The sequence below is a fragment of the Cuculus canorus genome, chromosome 9, assembly GCF_017976375.1.
Source record: "Cuculus canorus isolate bCucCan1 chromosome 9, bCucCan1.pri, whole genome shotgun sequence".
Classification (NCBI taxonomy): domain Eukaryota; kingdom Metazoa; phylum Chordata; class Aves; order Cuculiformes; family Cuculidae; genus Cuculus; species Cuculus canorus.
In genome coordinates, this window is record NC_071409.1 from 5,964,042 (window position 1) to 5,984,078 (window position 20,037).

The 20,037-nt window shown below is 38.0% G+C and overlaps 1 long non-coding RNA gene across 1 annotated transcript; it reads right to left on the minus strand.

Moving 5' to 3' along the window:
- Nucleotides 1-6,322: 6,322 nt before the first annotated feature.
- On the minus strand, nt 6,323-17,805 carry LOC128853042 (uncharacterized). Its single transcript, XR_008451264.1, has 4 exons — nt 17,669-17,805; nt 12,639-12,739; nt 10,963-11,049; nt 6,323-7,797 (listed from the first exon to the last, which is right to left on the minus strand). It is a non-coding gene; the product is annotated as an uncharacterized LOC128853042 (long non-coding RNA).
- Nucleotides 17,806-20,037: the final 2,232 nt, after the last annotated feature.

Consider the following 20,037-nt stretch of genomic DNA (forward strand, 5'->3'; position numbering starts at 1 on the left):
AGCAATTACCAATCTTTCTAACTCCTTACATTTGGTTTACCAAATTTTTCAACTTCAAAAGGAGATTTGATGATTATGCTGACTACAATTGCAAAGTGACTTCAACAGCAGCATTTCTTTTCTACTCAACTTTTCATGCTTCTCTGACATAATTTCTACCACCAATTCTGCCACTATTGCATTTTTTAATCACTTAGACTGAGAAAAAAGCTGTCTTTGGTCCCATGTTGTGCTCATAATAGTAACTTCTCTGCCTAAAGCAACAGTGAACAGAGAAAAAAAAACCAGATACATTAATTGATGCTACTGATGGGAACTCTGATCTTTAAAGATTCATATATGAAGTTTTTTCATGTAGCAACTTTTTTATTCCCTCCAGATTTAAATGAATTGGTTACCAAAACTCCGAGCTTTTGTTATTGTACACAGGTCTATTTTTGTGGAGATAAAGGACAGACAAACCAAAATACTATAATGTTAACGGGAGACTCAGTAGACATTGACTGCAGCCATAACAAAGTTTTAGAGTTCTACTTCATAGATGTCTTACAAAACAGGCAAAGTTTTCCAAATATTTGATACAAAATATTCAAAATAAAGCAGTAGTATGTCATAACTCTGTAATTTTTTTGTTCCTTTTAAAACCAGTAATAACGTAGCCAGCTAGCATCTTTAAGAGACCTACAATTAAGGTTTCTTTTGAGTACTATTCTGTTCATCGTTGTAAAAATAAAAATGAATTATGTAAAGTAGACTTGAAAGAATATAGATATTGTTGTTATTTCTGAGATATTCCGCTTTCTGTGGCAAGCATTAAAAGTTAGGAATTTGCTATGTCTCAATGGAAAGTTTGATGTTAAACAGTTATTATTAGGCAGTACCAAGAAAACCGCTTGTTACCAGCATAGTTTTCCTTCTATAAACCGAGGAGCCAGAACCTTGCCATAGAAAAAGGAAGAGGAAATAAATTAATTTCATATAAACCACCAAATATTTTTAGTCAGACCTCAGTCATTTTCGAAAGCTTCATGGAGTGGTAGTGGTTCTGTTTCAAATTAGAGAGATGTCCAAGCTCACACATCAGATTGGGATGACTTACCCAGCATACACGGAAGCTGCGATGCCAGGCTGATTCAGTTTATTGCAAAAAAAAAAGAGAGCATATGCATAGCTTTGACATGAATATAACCAAGGAACACATAGGTGTTTGTTTTGGAGTTCCATTTGCACCCTTTTCCTAGACAACATCTAATCTGCCTGTTACAAAACCACTGACTGGGCAAAGACTACTTTTCCCAGCCATAATTTCTTCTTTTCTATGAAGCCTAGATTATATAAAACACATCCACAATCATGTAGTTCCCAGTGTTGAAACTTGCTGCTTCCTAGCAAAAATATCTATTTCTCATTATTATGTGATGTTGAATAGCTAGAACTCATTCATCAATCTACCTGATATTTTAATATGAAGACCCAACTGTGCTGCCACTGAAATCGATGCTACAACTCTCAATGATGGACATTGCTGTCTAGCAGGGAATATTCTGTACATATAGCAGAAATGTTTTGGAATCATTAGGAGCTTTGTACATATGCACCTATATGATTCATTCCTTAGCAGTGGTGTACATGAGTCTAAATATTGCCACGGCCAAAGCAACACTGAATCAATAATAATGATAAATAAATCTTTAACATAGAACTTAATTCAGAAAGTAATGCTTATGGAATTCTTGCAAGCAGGTTGTGAATTATTCATATACACACTCCTACATGGAAAACAAGGGGTTTGTAGCATTGGCCAAATATTCTCAATTCAGGCTGTCTTAGGTTTTGGCCAAATCAACCGCACAGTTCTTTGACTGAATGAGCATGCTGAAGCCTTTCCTGTAAATCTTCCACAGACAAACAATGTTAATATGGATTAGTCCATCCTAATTATTGGAATTCATTCCCCTTTTCTCTGAGTCTGGTATCAACCTTTAGAACTCTCCTATTTGATATTCCAGTCCTTTCTGTAGACTGGATTCTGGGGGTTTTCTTGGCCAGACTTTAAATAAAGTCAACCACTGTAATCCCAAATGTTCTCTTACCTGACTGCATGACGCATGACAGGAGAAAGATGGAGGTGCCCCAGAACTGCCATTCTTCATTGTTCCACTTCCTTTGTTTCCTCACCAATTTTGTAATCCACAATAAAATCCCCATTGAGAACCTTTCTTAGGCAGTTCACAAGTCCACCTCTAAAGTTTGTCTGAAGCTCTGGCTCAAACCGCTAATTAGAGATCTTACCTTTTATAGTCTCCTACATCCTTTAGTTGGCTGATCCCTAATCAGCTTTGCCCATTTGAATTCTCCCCCACATGCTTGATTCCAACAAAACTGACATTTTGTCAGGCTGGTCAGCCTCTTTACCTTCTTTCAGTTGGTCTTGATAGTTTGATCACATAGTCAAAATACAATTACTCTGCAGGCAAGAACTGCAAATTTTCCATACACTTTGCCCAAAAAAAATAGCATATGTAGAAATAGAATCCTTGGAAAACCTTTTTAGAAGTGAATTTTTCATATAATTAAAAAGTGAAAAACAAGGACATATTAAAATTAAACAAGCAAATTCCTCTTACAAACTCATTTTCACTTCAGACAGCTGAGCAGCTTTCAAATTATCAACATCATAAAGACTGGCTCAAAGAGGAGTACAGGTCTAAAATCAGTCTTAAGTGGAACTTTGTATTGTCCTATACCTGTTTTTAGAGAAAATATTTTCTACTAGGATCATATATAGAAGTAAAAACAATTAAAGGTATCAGCGCAATTTTGTAGTCAAGTTTGGTTTCTCTTATTAATTTTCAGTATGATATAGATTACCGTTTAAATTTATTCTTCAAAACTTTTAAAGATGAGTAACTCTCCTGTCTCACTGAAATAGCTTCTAGAATCTCAGAAAGTATGACTTAAAAATTTAGAGTAATTGCCCTGCATCATTTCTGTAGAGGAATGAGATTAAGCCACTATTGAAACATTCACTTCCCTTTATTTGCCAGACAAGGACAGACCTTTTAGACAATTGACTTCACCTATGCAGATTACTGACAAAGGATGTTTAAAGGTCACTCTAAATGCTGTCCCTTTGGGCCACTTGGGCTTGAGTGCTCCTGTCCACAACTTATTTGTTATGGTCCACTGCTTTTAGGTAGTTATGAAAAGAGCTTTGTGCAAACCACATATTAAGATGTCTCTGCATGACTTCGCTTTACTTTTTTCGGAGACTCTAGACAGACCTTCCCTTTGTGGCAAAGGTCAAATGGGAAACATCTTGAAAAGAGCTACTGAAGCAACAAGGGAATGTGAATCTTTGTGTTCCTCTGCTCTCAGCAATGAAGATACTGTACCATATGAGTGAGTTCATGGTCCTTTGTTCCTTTGAGATTATTTATTAAAAATAAGCCTTTGAATGCCTTCACTATTTTCAGTTTGAATCCTATCATTAAGGGGAGGAGGTGGAAGAACATTTAATATGTCTCACAGGAGTCACATTTGTTAGTTGAGAGGAACGATCTGTATCTACAAGAGATGTAATACAGGTCTATGAAACAATCACAGAGAATGTATTGGTATTTGAAAGTGACAGTTGTACTGAAAAATATGTTCTCGAGTTAAAATTTATCATAGAAATCTGACAGTTCAGGAGGCTTGATCATCTGTGAAGTTCGTAATACCACCTTTTTCTTTTAGCATCCAAGACAAATACAAAAAAAGACAAATAATTCCAAGTCTGTCCAGCATCACAAGTTTTACTACAACATTATATTACTTGCTGTAGTTTAAGACCTTATTGGTTGTCTTGATGTGCTCTCATATCAATTCTGTTTCAAAACAATCAGTGGTTTTTCTGTTACAAGTACTGTTACGATTTTGCTCTCAACTTCCAAAGAAAGCCTCTCAATCTCATTGGGATAAGCAAGTGATGTGTCACATTCAAAGCTATATCACATTTATAGGAAACACGCTGTTATTAAAGATACCCAAAGAAGGTCAGTTATGAAAATAACACAACCAGCAGCATTACCATTGCTAGCCTGCCTGAAATGTTAGAGGTAAGAATTGTTGTTAAGTACTTCTCTAAACAGAAGAGAGCTGTTGTTGTCCTGAACACATGTCCAAGGCTGAGGACAGTGGGTAGGACAACATAAAGGGCTGTGCTTACGGGCCAGACAAGTAATGGCTGTGGAATGGACCTCTAAGTGACTGACTCTTGGCCAAGTATCAGTAGCCTGGTGATCAGCTGGGGCCTAATCCAAATGGATAAATGGAATCAGCAGAACCCTGTTGTGGAAAGAATGACTAGATTTAGAAACACGTGCGTTAAAGGAAGATGTTTCTTTTGAAATCATAGTTCTGTATCTTTCAAACAAAAACTTGGTATTTGAAAAACGGAGAATCAGCCTTTTTGTAATGTACGTTAAGCTAAATTTCAATACACAGTGGTACTTATGATTTTCATTTTGTAACACACAGAGAATGTTGATTTACTCGATGTAATGTCAAATTAGAACTCTAGGAATTTAGTATTTCTAGAAATGAGTCAAGAAAATGCATTTACGTCAAAAATCAATCTGAAACACCCACCATCTTCTAGCTTTTACAAACCTGCATGTGCCAATAACACAAATTCTTTTTTCAATGGAAAAAACAAGGCATGCCTATTTAGCGTTTTTTGACCATAACGTTATCTAACAGAACTCCATAGAACACATAAAACATTTGTCTTACAGTCCCCTAGGTGAACACATTATCATTTTCTTCCTGTCACTCAACACTGAGCATGTTAGATAACAACCTGTAACAGAATTTAATATAATGGCTTCTCCAGTCAATACTGGGATGAAGATTGAGATTTTCCTAATGGGTTCTGAGTAGCCAAATCCCCTGGGAAGCACGGAAGATCATATCAGCCTTAAAATTTAACCAAGCAAAAAATTATGTCAACATAATTTTAACATTGGAAACAGTTGTTGCCTTCACCTTAGAAAGAAAATTCTCACATAGTAATATATATTTTAATGGAAAGGTTCCGAGAGAGACATCCTTACCTCATGAAGGTATTTTTTAAAGAAATATCTTCCCTTTTCACCTCATGAACACCTCAAGATTTTCTATCTGCACTCCTTTTTCTGTCTTACTAATGAAAGGAGAAGGGAAAAGAAACCAAACCAAACCAAACCTGAAACTATTTTTTTTTTTTTTTTAAATTTTTAGCCTTCATCTTTTGAAGCATTCAACTCCAGTAAAGGCTTGGATGTGAAGAGGACTGGAGGCTTTCATAGAGAGCAGGTTAAAGAAGTAGGTTAGTGGCTGACACCACTTACCTCACAGCATTTCTGGGCACGTGAAGGAGCATTGAATAGCTAGTGAGTTTCTGAAATCTCTAGCAATGCAGGGGAAACCCGACTGCTTCACACGTGCCCCAGATGTTCTCAACAACATCTGCTTAACCCAAGATAAGTATGCTAAAAAACTATTCCCTCCATGAGTCTTTTTATGGGAAAGGGAATGCTGTTACAATTTACAGCATCAGTTTGCCTGAGGCTGCGCTGAGGCTGCTCGGGGAGCAACTCTGATTTGCAATTAGTTACAAAAGGATTGCAGATCCGGGCATTGACTACGGGCATCCAGGAGGAACCAAACATCCTCCTCAACTCATTGATGCAGTCCTTAAAAATAAGCAGGTGTTGACAGGACAGTCTCTCCTATTGTTGCCTTTCCTATAAACAACGATCAGTTACTTTAACAGAATTCAATCTGATAAACCAACTTTTATCCTCAGCTTTTCTGGTTCAATTAACTTATAATAACTAAAACTATCGAGGCAGATTAAACCCAGTCAGGAATGATCTTTCACGTATGCCAACATCTGATTCTCTTCAGCTGAATCCATCTACTGATGGAAGGCAAATATATATGAGGTGATTTTAAAAGTACTAGTGACATGGAACTAGAAGCATAGATTGATTTATGTGAATTTAGAAGTCACTCTGCACAATATAGCTCTGTTTTATTGAGATATGTGTAATAACATCTTACTATCGGTATTTTAATAATGCATAGTTGCAGCAGCAGTAGTGACACTTAAAATCTTAAATTAATCATATAAGTTATTGTGAAAGTAAGCATCACTCAAAAAACTGCATGTATTTATATTTACTATTCATGTATAATATACAAACAATAGTATTTATAGTCTATTATTATATATAAAAACATACTATACTATTTAAATTGCTACCTATATGTATTTTTTTTGACACTCCCCCCTAGAGACTGGAAAAACACAAACACCTAATTGGAGAAATGATGTCTTCCTGTAAGAGCTTGTAGTATAAATGGACAAGAACTGCAAGGAATGGAAAAAGAGAAAGCCTTGTTATGATCACTTTACGACGTGGAACTTGGGGACTGAAGGAGTGAAAAATTTTCCCCACGACATCACAAGAAGCCTCTGGCAGAACTAAGAAACAAACCAGAGTTCTGCTCCTAAACTGCGATCTTGTACTCTAACCACATGGCCAAAAATGCCTGTAAAATATTAAAGGTTTAGTAGGAAACTCTGTTGTGACTTAACATGAACAGCTGCTAATATAATAATTGAGTTTATTTTGCATGTCGGTCTTCTGAACTGCTGGGCACAGCGAGACTGTTCAGGGGCAGGTGACTATGCCAATAAAAAGAATATGCAAGTGTATTTCAGAGCCAACTATCATAATTTAAAATATTTTTTTTTTCCCCACTGACCTTCTTGAAGGTAACTTGGTGCTGATGTGTCATTGTTGATGAAAAATATCGTTTGCTTGAAGATTGAACAGCACAGGAAACAAGACTGCCTCTTAGCAATCCAAAAGAGCTTTGATTCTCGAGAAAAATAAAGAAAGAGGATTCCGGATGGTGGATGCACTCCACAACTGTCAGCTGTACCACTCCGTGGGTTAAAATATCAATAGGCACATTTGTGATGATCTTTTTGGCAATATTAAATGCAGCTGCCTGGCCACTCTTTTGGTACGTTATGTTTGAATTATATTGCTGAAATGCTCTTCCAAACTATGGCATGCCTTACAGGCATCATAAAGATTAGTCCAGGCATCATCGAAAAAGTGATGAGTTACACTAAAATAAAAAGATAAGTAAATGGAAGCAGCCACTTCTCCCTCATCCCTGTCATAGACACACAAAAAGAAAGAAAAAAAAACCAACACAACCCCCCCAAACACAAAAAAACCCAAATCACTAAGCAAGGCTCAGAGGAGAAAACAAACACCTTTTCTTCAGAAACTGCAATGTTAAATACAGGACAAAGTTTAGTGGTGCAATGCTGGACCAACAAATGAGGCTCTCCAAAGGGCTTTCCCGGAGCAGTATGCTCTTTCAAAGAGCAACAGATTAATATGTAATGGGCAGGAGGATCTTTAGGCTGTTGGACTACACAGAAGACCATCATCATCTGCCTGTAGTGCTCTATACTACTACTTATCTTTGCATATTTTTAATTCCATTTGAGAGAGGAGCACGGAGCGTGGCTCTGTTGGGTGAAGGACTCTATAGACACAGACTGGCATGGTGGAGCTGTACAAGTAACTGAACAAAATACACGATCCAGTGCTGCAGATGAGCTCTCCACATGGCTGTTAAAGTATGTGTCCACAGGATCCAAAGCCAAGTCACATCTGAGCAAAGTCTGTCTTTCTCCTGACAAATCAGCCAGTTTCCTCCTCAGGCTTCTCCTGGCTTTGGCAGACTCTAAACCAGAGCAAAATTTTATTAACGTACAATGGAAAGAAAAATAATACAGGCAGCATTAAAAAGCTGGGCGTAACCAAACTTAAAATAATTTTTTTTCAGTTTAATTACTGTGCTGGTGGAATGTGTTACCGTGCCGTGTTACTACAGTGCTGAGAGTTTGAAAAAGAAAAAAAACTCAAAATACACAGTAGAAATGTAGGAGAGGGAGAAATGGAAACCAGATGCTAAAAAAAGTACGAGTAGCATTATAATTTGTGGCACTGTACAATTACCTTCCATAGTCTCAAGTCTCACTCGCCTCACCAGGTCAGCGTAATACGATTGTCACCCATAAAAATCGCAGTAGTCCTATCTCATTCCTCCAGGTTATAGCTTTTGTTTTCAGCCAAAATAACATCTTTCACAGAATACCACAACAGAGATCAACTCCTCCCACATGCAACGCTACCATTCCCAGTTATGTTATGTTTAGTTTAATTTACAGCCTTGCTGGACCAGGAGACAGCAGTTTTTTAAGTGTTTGTAGCATGCCTGTCTGATACTGTACGAATAATGTAATCTAAAGGGACCACACTTTCCTTGGCCTTTTAGGGGGGGCTGACGGGAGTTCAACTTCTCACACAGGAATCATAGTCCTATAAGTTGCCCCCAGATTGCTGCATATGGAGAGCATAAAGTATCGTAGCCAAACAATAAATTAGTGTGAGCAACATTTTAAGACTCATGTGTTAAGAAATATTTTAGCAGTCATTTTTGAGCATTCAGTTCCCGAGCAAAGCCTCCTGTCCTCCAGATTAGAGAGACTGCAGGTCTTGCAGTGGGCATAGGCTTAATGTTATCCTTTGATCTAAATGCTTTACTAAAGATTTCTTTGTGAAATAATTTCGGGCAATTTAACAGAACTAATCACAGAACAAGATATGTTTCTGAAAGGTCCAGAGCTAGCATCCATAAATCCTTGCAGCATGCAGCTCTTTAAAAGTGGCTGTTAGGCCACCAAGGCATTACAACGAGCAGAAAAAGAAACAAGTCTGGTTTGCTATTCAGGCTCAGCAAATAATTAAACCAGCAGAGTTTAGAAAAGTGATTTCTCTCCTTGAAAAAAGAAATCAATCTCAATCTCAATATTCTGTCTTTTTCAAAGGTTGATGTAAAACACAACTAGATATTTTCCAATGAGCAGATTCGACCTGCCCGCTTACGTCCAACGCATTCATATGAATAACTCAAATTCCTGGTACCAGCATACAGTTCCAGAGAATGCATACAAACCCTTTAAATCAACACCTTGTGCAGGTGCTCACCGACAATGGTCCTTAATTTTTATAAGCAGTATTAAGACGTTTCAGAAAACCTCTTACTCTTTCCTTCAACAGCAACTGTAGATTAATGGAAAAAAATCATTAAACGTGTCATAGAACAGTTTGATAGATTTAAGACATTAACATCTTTTGCATGTAAACTGACTCCAGTAGAAGAAACAGTGTGATCTGACATTGTTATAACTCCAGCCTTCTCCAAGTCTCTCCAAAACTTTCTTCTTCTATGTCATAAAAGCAACAGATTTAGTCACTTTTCTGCTTACCTTCCTTTCCCCAATCACCTCTGGTCCTAAGCACAGAATTTTGGGATTGCTCCTTTTAATTTTTCTCCAAGATAATATTTCACTTTTTATTCTTACTACCCTTTATTTTTTGTCTCACACAAACTTCAGATGAATTATTATACTCTGACTCCCTGACTTCATTTTTTCTCTGGTGTTTTGTGATGAAATTTCTCAAAAGCCTTTCAAAATGTAAACAAGTTGTACAGTCAGACTGCTTTTCTTATCTGAGTTGATTTCTTCCAAATACGCTAATAAATAGCGCAGAATGATTTTCTTTAGTTCAGTTTATGATGATTAAATGTCATCACAATGAAGACTTTTAGATCATCAATTCTGACATCGTCACTGGGTTGAACATATTTACATTAAATTTAAGGAAATGGTTTTGTGAAGTGTTCCTACATATCTTGATTCATAAACACGGTGGAGTCTGACTGTATGAGATGCACTAAACTGGATTTAATTTCTGGATATTATAAAAAGCTTATTAAAATGTAGAAAGTAAAAACTCCTAAGCAGATGTAATTTCCACTTACTCTCACACATATGGAAACATGGGTTTCTGCATGTGTATATGGAAATATATCATATTTCTTTCAGCCATGATTCTTCTTGCAATATGAAATTTTATTAAAGGGAAATATATGCTCTCAGTCTGACCATGAATTTTTAACCAATGTCATAAGCTACTGTTTCTTCTTTTGTAGAAGAAAGGAAAGTTGCTGTAGACAGTTGTTCTTAATTCTTGTTTTATGGAGGTCTACTGTCCTGAAATGCCAAGACTTTTCTTCTTCCTTTGATTATAGGGTAAACTATATTACATCCATATTTGCATCTTCTCCCCTAGGCTGTATCAAATGTTACAGCTGAAATACGTCTATGACAGAGATCTGGACTCTCAGTCTTTTAAAGTGAATTATTAGTCAACTATTCTTACTTTTGTGGAAGGAGAGGGATTTTGCTTTTTGACATCTGGCAATCATTTAAAGCACTAGCAACTGCTCGTTCAGAGCAGTACATAGATTTGATTTGTTTTTAGGATATTCATGGTCTAAATGCCACCCTATTGCGTTTAGGGGGGAGAGGAATATAATCTGTTGGGTGGGACTAGATTTCAACTGCTAGATTTTCACTATACTTTGTACTAAACCAGATCCACGAGTACAGCCTAATGTGTAAAATCTGTTGTTTATACAGATCTGCAGCTGGCTCTGTCCCAGTTGCTTGAGAGTGATATCTAAACATAAAATAATCTCTATATAAACTGTGGGTTTGCAAAATATGTAAGTGCTCTGTGTTTGTTCGGTCCAGATCTCTTGCTGAAACTGGAGGGTATGCCTGGGTGATAACCATCAGATGTCAACTCAAACAGGAATCCAAATTCCTCCGAAGTTTAATTATACTCAAGTCACAAGGACTAGAGATAGGGACGGATTGGGTAGAGCGTTAAAGTACACCATATCGACACACATGAAAAATAACCCATGATAACTGCATTTCCTTGATTCTGTGGAAGTAAACTCAAGTGAAGGAAACAACAGCTTCTAAATACATACCTAATTATGAGACCGCATCCTTTGAATCATCAGAGCTGTAATCAGGAACAATGCTTCTTTCTCTGCTCACACAAAGTGATGATCCTGCTATGATGATTAACTTACGTTGAAGGGTAACACAAGGTAAGGTTAAATAGTTTTCCAAATAAAAAGGCAACAAAACCCACATAACTACTCGAATGACACGATTTGTCACATTAGAGGTCTTGTCTTCAGTGTGAAAAGTAGGTAAAACAGCGGTCATTTCATTTCTAGTATAAGACAAATTCACCAACTGATTGTAAAACCGCACTCTGCAACGGTGTATGGGATTTGGGGGGTTAACCTTAGAATAGCAGAAACATCTTTATTACAACAGGGTTTAAAAAAGCACCTTTTTGCATGGGAAGAGACTGCCACGGGCAACTTAAACAAAATACTACCTGAAAAAAATTACAGATACGGTCTGTTTTTAATGTCTACTTTATAGGAAAACCAAACAGAAAGGTCAGCAGGTCATTTTGGTGAACTGATTATCTTAGTGTTTTCACACTTTCAATCTATTATACACATAAATATTGTCGCCCTACTTCAGCTACATGGTTTACTAGAGAATGTGCTCTAGTAAGTGTACTAGAGCACGTTCTCTGCTGTTAGTAGAGTTCAGTGATCAGAAATAGCACATACAGCCTGGTAAAATTAATTCTTTCCTTTCTGATCCTTTCCCACAATGTTGTGCAAGCTCCAGAGACCAGGATCTCCTCTGAATTAGATGTCACTATATGAAACACCAGGGCTCATTTTGTTAGGAAGATACGGCATAAAGACACACGCCAGTGCAGCACTCTGTAATAGCGTAGCTCCCTATGTGATGAGGTCTGATGCAAAATTCACTTTTCCTCAAAGTCACCATGGGACTGGTGCCTTGTCCTCAAAGCCCTTCTCTCTGAGACTATCAGCTGCTACTGAATGTGTCCACTACAAGCAAGAAAAATACTGGGTAACACTGAGCTACCTCACCCTTACCAGCCTGATCTTGCAGAAGATTAGCATATACTCTTAAATTCATTTATGTAAAATAAAGCGAGAATCCTTGAAATTTATCACTCTCTGAGTCATCTTCACAGCTCCTTTCTTTTTACGTAGTTGACTATTCAAAGGAACAGAGTATAGCTGTCCTAATTAAGACCTTCAACTTAATTCATGTCTATCTTCTCTTCCAAATCCCATCGCCTCAGTCCTCTTGACATCGTTTCTGTACTTAAATTCTTTTTATATGAAATTATTGCAATATACTCTTTCTGTGTTACAAGAGCATACGTGTGGTTTATCCAAAACCACAGAACTTGTTGGGTCAGTAGTACAAAGGTTCAAGTGTAAGGATATGTTTTCTATGTGTTACAGTGGTAGAAGTAGGGTAGAGGCGTGCTCTCCCACAGCAAGTACAACTCAGCCAGCATGCTGTTAAACCACTCCAGCTTCATTATTTTTACAAGCTTTTAGTCACCACTTCTTCCAAAATCACATGAGGTCTCTATTAAGGTCTGTGGGAAGGCGGTGCACTTACATTTGTTTGTATCACAATAACAAACATTATTGGTTGCCTTTACTACAGAAACTGGATTCCTAAACCGTACCTTTAACAGCTGTACAAAACAGTACCCACAATGCGCAGAGGCCTCATTTCACTAACTTACCTGCATCTGTGTTTGCAAACCTTTTGTAGAAGATATTGATCTTTCTTCCAGCTATGTTCTCCCTACTTTCTGGGGTGCTTTATTCTTGAGGAAGCCAGAAGCTGAAGAAATACAATAGTTGTTTCAGTTTCCCAGTTAGGTTCAGAGTTAAGGTTACTTGGGTAACCATAACTATATCTTTGGAGCATGTCATAAGCATAAAAATTTTTGGTTTTCCTAAGGGGTACTCAGGTTTTCATTTATAAGATTTGAAATACTACAGCATTTCCCCGAGGATTCAGGTAAGGTGAGGAAGGGCCGAGACAATCGATAAACAATCTCAAAAGCAAACCAGGGGAGGAAGTGTATGTCTTTGCTAATTTAGAGAATCTTGGCATGAGGTAGGTTGTTTTCTTTGGCAATAAGACAGCCAAGATTACAGCCGAGTTGTCTCTTTGGGCATTTTTGAATAATCTCAAGTGGCTGAGGTTTATTCTGAATTTTGACTGCTACAATTTCAAACAACAGAAATATACAACGCATATTAAAAGATATGATTCATGAAAATCAACACATTACAAGCACAATGAGAGAAAGAGATGTTCAGTACTTGGCTCAGAGAAAGAGCAACCTCCTGACATGGCAAACGTGCCTGTTGGGACAGTTGCTGCACCTGACAACCTCTCCTTTGTCAGCTAGCGTGTGCCTCTCATTGTCTACAAGCCACGAGCCTGCTCGTGCTTGCCACCCTCGATACTGTGATCCGTGCCTGCTGAGAGGGGGCCAAGCCATCTGCAGCGTTTCTGCAGGCTGCGGATTCAGAAGTGCTCACGCTCACAATGGCATCCTGATTTTCCAGAGAGTCTGGTGCCTATTCAGCCATCGCACTGCAGATCACCACATTTTCTAAAGTGCTTGGCCATGAGCAGTTCCTGCTGACACTGAGCGTGTCTGTGTTTTTATCCACAGCTGCTGCCTCTTTTGCAGGTCTCTGAAGCATCTCCTTTTTAAGTGCCTGTGTCAGCACAATGACCTATCCCATTCTAAGGGACATCTTTAGGATGTGAGATCACACAATGTGGGAGCAATCACAGCCCTAGCCAGCCTGTGGGGACCCTGCTGCCTTCCTGCGGTTCTGCTAGTAAATGTGGCACGGACTCAGCTGCAGAGCAGTCTCATCGGCTCTCTCACAGCAACATGTCTTTGGGGATGGAAGGTCTTAGGATTCCCCTCTCAGTGTTATAAAATGAACAAGATAGATCTTGGAGTGCGGGTGCATGCGTGCAATGTAAGTTTGAATTCCTATATGTCAGTCACAGGCACTTCAGAGTGCCCATACGGGTCTGTAAACAGCAGAGGCAGAAGCAAACAGTGACTTCCTCTAACTTGTTGTACCTTTGCTCCTTATACGAAGACCTGATAATGCTTTGAAAACGGGTGCTAACTTGAGATGAGGTTCAGAATAAACTGTCCAGTTTATCCCCTCTTTACAGTGCTCCATACAGATTTTCCTCAGGCTTTTACCATGGACATAACACACAGAGCTCTCCCCAGATTTCAGAACGTTGCTCAGATAAAGACAGTTCCTCCAGAAATGAATCTGGATGGAAACTGTTTGTGCAGACATAGAACAAAATATTCTTGTCTTGTAAACATTTTTCCCTGTATTTGTTTTGAGTGAGATTGTCACCTACTCGAATGGTGTCACCTACTTGAATGGCACAAGGAAGTCAAACCAAATTCCCTATTTCCTGTAGATAGAAGGGGCATAGAACACCCAGCTAGGTCATAGAACTATAGAATCATCGAATGCTTTGGGTGAGAAGGGACCTTAAAAACCATCCAGTTCCAACCCTCCTAGGCAGGGACACCTCTCCCTGGATTAGTTTGCTCAAAGCTTCATCCTGGCCTGGGATCCTCCAGGGACTGGGAATCCATGGCTTCTCTGGGCAACCTGTGCCAGTGCCCTCACCACCCTCACAAGCAAACATTTCTTCTTAGTATCTGATCTAAAAGTGCCCCTCAATCGTCACAACAATGAACATCATTCCCTTCCAACTGCAATTAGCACTGGGGTGATACTGCAGGTGTAACAGTGACTCGCGTTCATGTCTTTTCACAATGCACTATCATTTAGAAAATGCCAGTATAACTCACAAGCAATGGAGAGAACGCATAGGTCCACCCTGAAAAGTGGACTAAGAAAAAGTGGACAAAAGAAAAGTCTACCGTAACGTAACACTGCAATAACTGAGCCAGGCTGGAGGACAAAAAAATGTCAGCTGAGGGGCAGAAGCACTAAACTACAGGACAAAAACAACAACAGATCACTGGGTCATCTAAAAAATATCTAGAACAATTTTGTATGCTACAAAGTCATTTACTTGCCTTCATTTTTGCATTTTCAAAGGTTAACCTTTGAAAACGTTTGAAGGAGCCATTTAAAAATTATTAATCTGACAGTGCCATTTTTAAGTTTTACAACACCCCGTGCTGTTATGACAAACAGTGAACAGTTCAAAAGAAAGGAATGTTTTTATGAAGTATTCCACACACAAAGTGTACAGAGCCCAGTGTGGAATGGCCCAAACTACGGCAATATTATTTTTTAACAATTTTTCAACCTGAGAAACATTCTTGTCAAGATGTGCTCCAAATCTTTTCTATGCATACGGTGTCCCACTGCCTGTCTTAATACTTGTTTCTTTACTAAGCATATCACATAACAAAGCAGAGAGATTGATTTTTAAGGGTTTCCTGTTCAGCACCATCAAAAATATGGCTTCAGAAATGCCTTTGTCCTATGTATTTGCCAACGATTGCTCAAATTGGCAACTAATAAATAGAGCAGATTAAAAAGCAATTATAGAGGATGGTCTCTTCAGGACAAGGTGCTTGAAAATACTCCTCAGTTTGAAGCCAGCTTTGATGGGTAGCTATCTTTCAATGTGGATTATAAAGAATAGGAAACAGGACCCTGAGAAACAGAGGAGGCTGTTCAAGCAAGGAAATACTGGAGGAGGTTACGCTCTGCCCTGCAATCACGCAGGTCTGAGATTCTCCTGCCAAAATCAGCTCTAAAAATTCAATTTATTTTTGTAAGAAGAGAATGTAGTTTTGTCATGTAAAGCCTTAAAGACTGAGAACAGTTCCTTGATTTTGTGCTTATGCTTATTTTCAGATCACATGAATTGTGGGTCAAACATGGGAAATCAGAGCTCTTGCACCACGTTACTTATCTGACCACATACTCAGCTAGCTACATATATGGTGGGAGAAAAAATGATGTAATGGTTACCTCTACTTACTAGTAACGTGCAGGTGCTCTTCTTTGTAATATCTCAATTCTTTTTCTCATGACAATGTTCGCTTTCCCTATGTGGAGTTCTGAAGATTTATCCAGAACTCACAGAAATCAGAGCAAATCTGCAGCTTCATGATAGGGGGGTGGAACTGCATGATCTTTAAGGTCCCTTCCAACCCAAACTGATCTATGATTTCATGATTCATAAACAAAAACTTTTCTTCTCTCCATGCCACACTTAGGTAAGCTCACAAGAAAACTGCTCAGATGATTACTGTTTATAGGATCTGCAGCACTGCTGTTACTAATGGTCCCTGGCACAGTATTTCTGTGGCACAAACAAAGGCTGATGAATGGTCAGCTTCTTGGCTTGGCTGGGCAGGTTTACTTAACTCATGAACTTACACAGACATTCATATACATTAATTACGTGACTCAGTGCACAGTCCTGACTGTCTCGGGTAAGATAACAATCATTAAATGTATTACATGAGGAATCCAGGAAGATAAGATGCTCTATCATTCATGACTATTTTCATCATAACCTTTGCCCACTTTTCCTAATCTGACTGGTGTCTTTTGCAGCAGTCTTGTGGCATCAGAAAGCTTTTACAACAATAACAGGTCAATTCTTTTTCATCTGAGGGCCTGTTTCAACACTGACTAGCAGCAATTTAGAAGAAAAAATGTAGAGTCACAGCACTAACAGAGATGTCAAATGAAGAGAATTAGTCCTATATATTTAGCTTCTCAATCACTGTATGTTTTCTCTTCAGTATTATAAAGAGTAAAAGGAGCAACTAAGTTTTGCAAATGCTAATTGAAGAAAGGGGACTTAGACAAAATGGGGTTAGTTATAGTTTATGAAAACACAGAATGCCAATATTTTGCTTCTTTCCTTGTTTTCATAACCAGTTCCACAAAAAAAAAAGAAAGAGGAAATGAAGTTATGGGTTCCAAGAGAGAAAGTAAAAAACAGACTAAAAATGCAGATAATTCTTCCCTGCTTAATTTTTCCTCACTCCCCTTCTCTCAAACGATCATGCTTTTTACAGTGAAAACAATTTCAACAGAGGTCAAAGAGATCACAGACTACTGTGCTATTACTTACATAAAGGAGGAAACATCCATTGCTTTGCTAACATCTTATTTCCAGAAATACAGGTTTCATCTCTACAACAGCATTAAAGCAACAATTAAGAGAATTGTTTTCTTATTGTCCTGATGTTCAGGTACAGCATTGTTTAAGTACCAAAATAATGGTGCCTTACCAGCATCTTGTTCCAGACCTGCAGCACCCGTGCAAACAGTGCACTACTAGAAAGTGTTTCAGAAGTTTCTAGAGGTGTTTTAAAGTCACAAGAAATCTAATTATGGAAAACCAGTCTATAACTTGTGATTTTGAAAAATAATCCCTCATTTGTGATTTTAAAAAATAATGACATTTCAGACAAAATATGTAAATACAAGGCTGACTTATGACTTGTAAGAACTTAACCAGTCAGGGAAAAGTGGTTGAGCTTAGGTGACCTTAGCATGTGACGACGTACTAAAAACATACAAAGGAAGCCAGAAATTCTACATTACTGGAGACCACAAGAGGTTATGTGCTCTTGCTACCTGCAAAGGCTAAGCGTTATCAGCTAGAAGCTCCTCCCACGGTGGCCTACAAGCATTTGTAGTTGCCCTCCTTTGGTTTCAATGTACTCTCTATTCTACCCAGTACAAGGAACAAAATTTAATTTACCTGTACATTAGCAGAAGAGAGGATGTTTAGTTTGTTTTATATGTAGTAAAGTCTTCGAAAAGAAGGCTGGATTTTCAGCACACTGGAAGCAATCCAAAAGGAGGACATCTCCTGAGGCTAATGCAATTATGGTTCCATTTTGGTCGGCTGTGGGAGCAGAAGGTATCGTCTGACTGCAAGAACTGCTAGGCAAAGGCTATGGTCTAAGTCTGTAGAGCACTGTGTACCTCACGCTGATTTTATTAGTAAGTGAATTTGTATATGAGAAGTTAGAAAAGGGGTAGTCCTGACACTGATGGATCTTCAAGCAGGGCAAGGGTTGCGAGTTCAAATACACAGTCAGGCTCTGACACAAAGAACAGCTGCAGGAGGCTATACCTCTGCATTTTGCAGAGCGTCTTGCTGAATCAAGGCTTCGAGGTAGTTTATTTCATGGATTATAAGTGTATTTAATTAAAATTCTAGGTAAATATTTGCAGCAATAAGTTTTTGAAGTACTGTAAAGTTATATTGCATTAAACATTTATTGCAATCATATGAAATATTCCTCAGGTTCAATATTTACTGTTATTTTCAAGATATTGGTATTGAGCTTACTATAAACATGGCACAAATGCAAAGCCGTCTTTCTCAGAGCAATATAATTCTTTGAGTTGCTTTTAGACTTATTTCCTGATGGATATTTGCCATTAATGCACTATGACTTTTTCCTTTATGAAACAAGGCTCTAGACCAAGCCAAGAGAAAGTTGTAATTTAAAAGATAGTTTCCACTGTGCTCAGCATTCTTACAGTAATAATAGTTTGTCCTTTTTCTTACTGCAGCTACCATATTAAATATTTATATTGAAGTTTATTTTGTAAACAAAGAAACCGAATTAGGCTAACACACGATGCCTACGATATGTTTTAATATCTGCATTTGTTTCGTGTTGTGGTCTTCTATGCAATTGATTCAAAGGAATGTGTTAAATAATAAAAAACGTTTTAAAAATTACATCAAAGTATTTTTGTTTGCTGGCTGGAGGAGATCAAATTTTCTAGAAATAAAAAATAGCACTATATACTATGGAGAATACTCAGTCCCTGACTCTTTCATATGCTGTAAAGGTAGTGAAATCACTAGTAAATATTTGAAGACGTGATTGTCACGGTGTCCTTCTAAACTTGACCTAAAAGCCTCAGCAAGCGAGGACCAGAGAAAGCAAAAGGCTTTTGGTCTGACATTTTATGTGAGAATTTCTTCCTGATCAATAATTGAACAATCCAACCAACTTGATGGTGTTGTTTGTAGGGCAACCACTCGCATTTATTTAGCTCATTATATTTCCCATGTTATCTTGGGATTTCTAGAAAGTTTTGTTCCTATATAACGCTTCTGGGGCTCGTGACTGTATAAAACAGCGTGTTTTGAGTGGGAAGCACCTAAGCTGTGTGCTACAGCACGGCTGTTAGGGAAAGGTATTCACCTGTTCAGCCCTTACTACTCTGAGATTTGTACATATCTGGTTCTCTGGCATCTTTTGCACAATGGAGTTTCATCTTGATAAGTGTAATTGCTCCACATCCCTTTGGCATCAGTGCTAACAGGCATCGCTTTACAAGGCCTTGTAAAATATCTGGCCTTTCTCAACCTATACTTTAAACCAAGAGCACTTAGATGTTGTGCAGCCGATTGTCTAAGTCCACCCTTTACTGCAGTTTGAAATGTTGGATTTTTTTTTTTCTTTATTATCTGGGGAATCTGTCTCTAAAAAGGCAAAGGAAATAAAAAAAAACAACCAAAAAAAGTAATAGGGACAAACTGAGGAACTGAAGTATTTATTATTCTACAGATAAGTTAAGTAAAGACTATCAATGCACCGACTGTTATCAGAGAAAAGGTGCTTGCGTTTTCCTGTCTAGTTAAAGCTGTCAGTGGCCATGACATAATGCACATTCCTCAAGCTCAGTATCAACACAACTCAGATAGGTTTGTATATTTTTAAGTTCCTGCTTTAGCCCGATAGCGGTCTTTTGCTGTACATTCTTTAGATTTTACACACATCTACTGGAAGTGTCAAACTTCAGTCAGGTGTTCTTAGAGCTGCTTTCCTTCTCTTTTTAGTCATATGCTTAGTAAAGTATTGATGCAACTGCATTGACGTGTTGCTTCAAAGTTGGCTTGAAAGAGGAAAACTAGTCTTTAAAGATGTGCCAAAATTAGGATGAATTCACTCACTCCAGAATTGGCATAAGCTATTTTTCAAGGCCCAAGATAAAGGTAGTCCTTGAGTACAATGCACGGTGACCTGTATACCTGCAAAACTCTTACAGAAATGTTTTCAAAGACACGAAAAACCCTTTTTTATATTCAGTGAGAAATAAGAG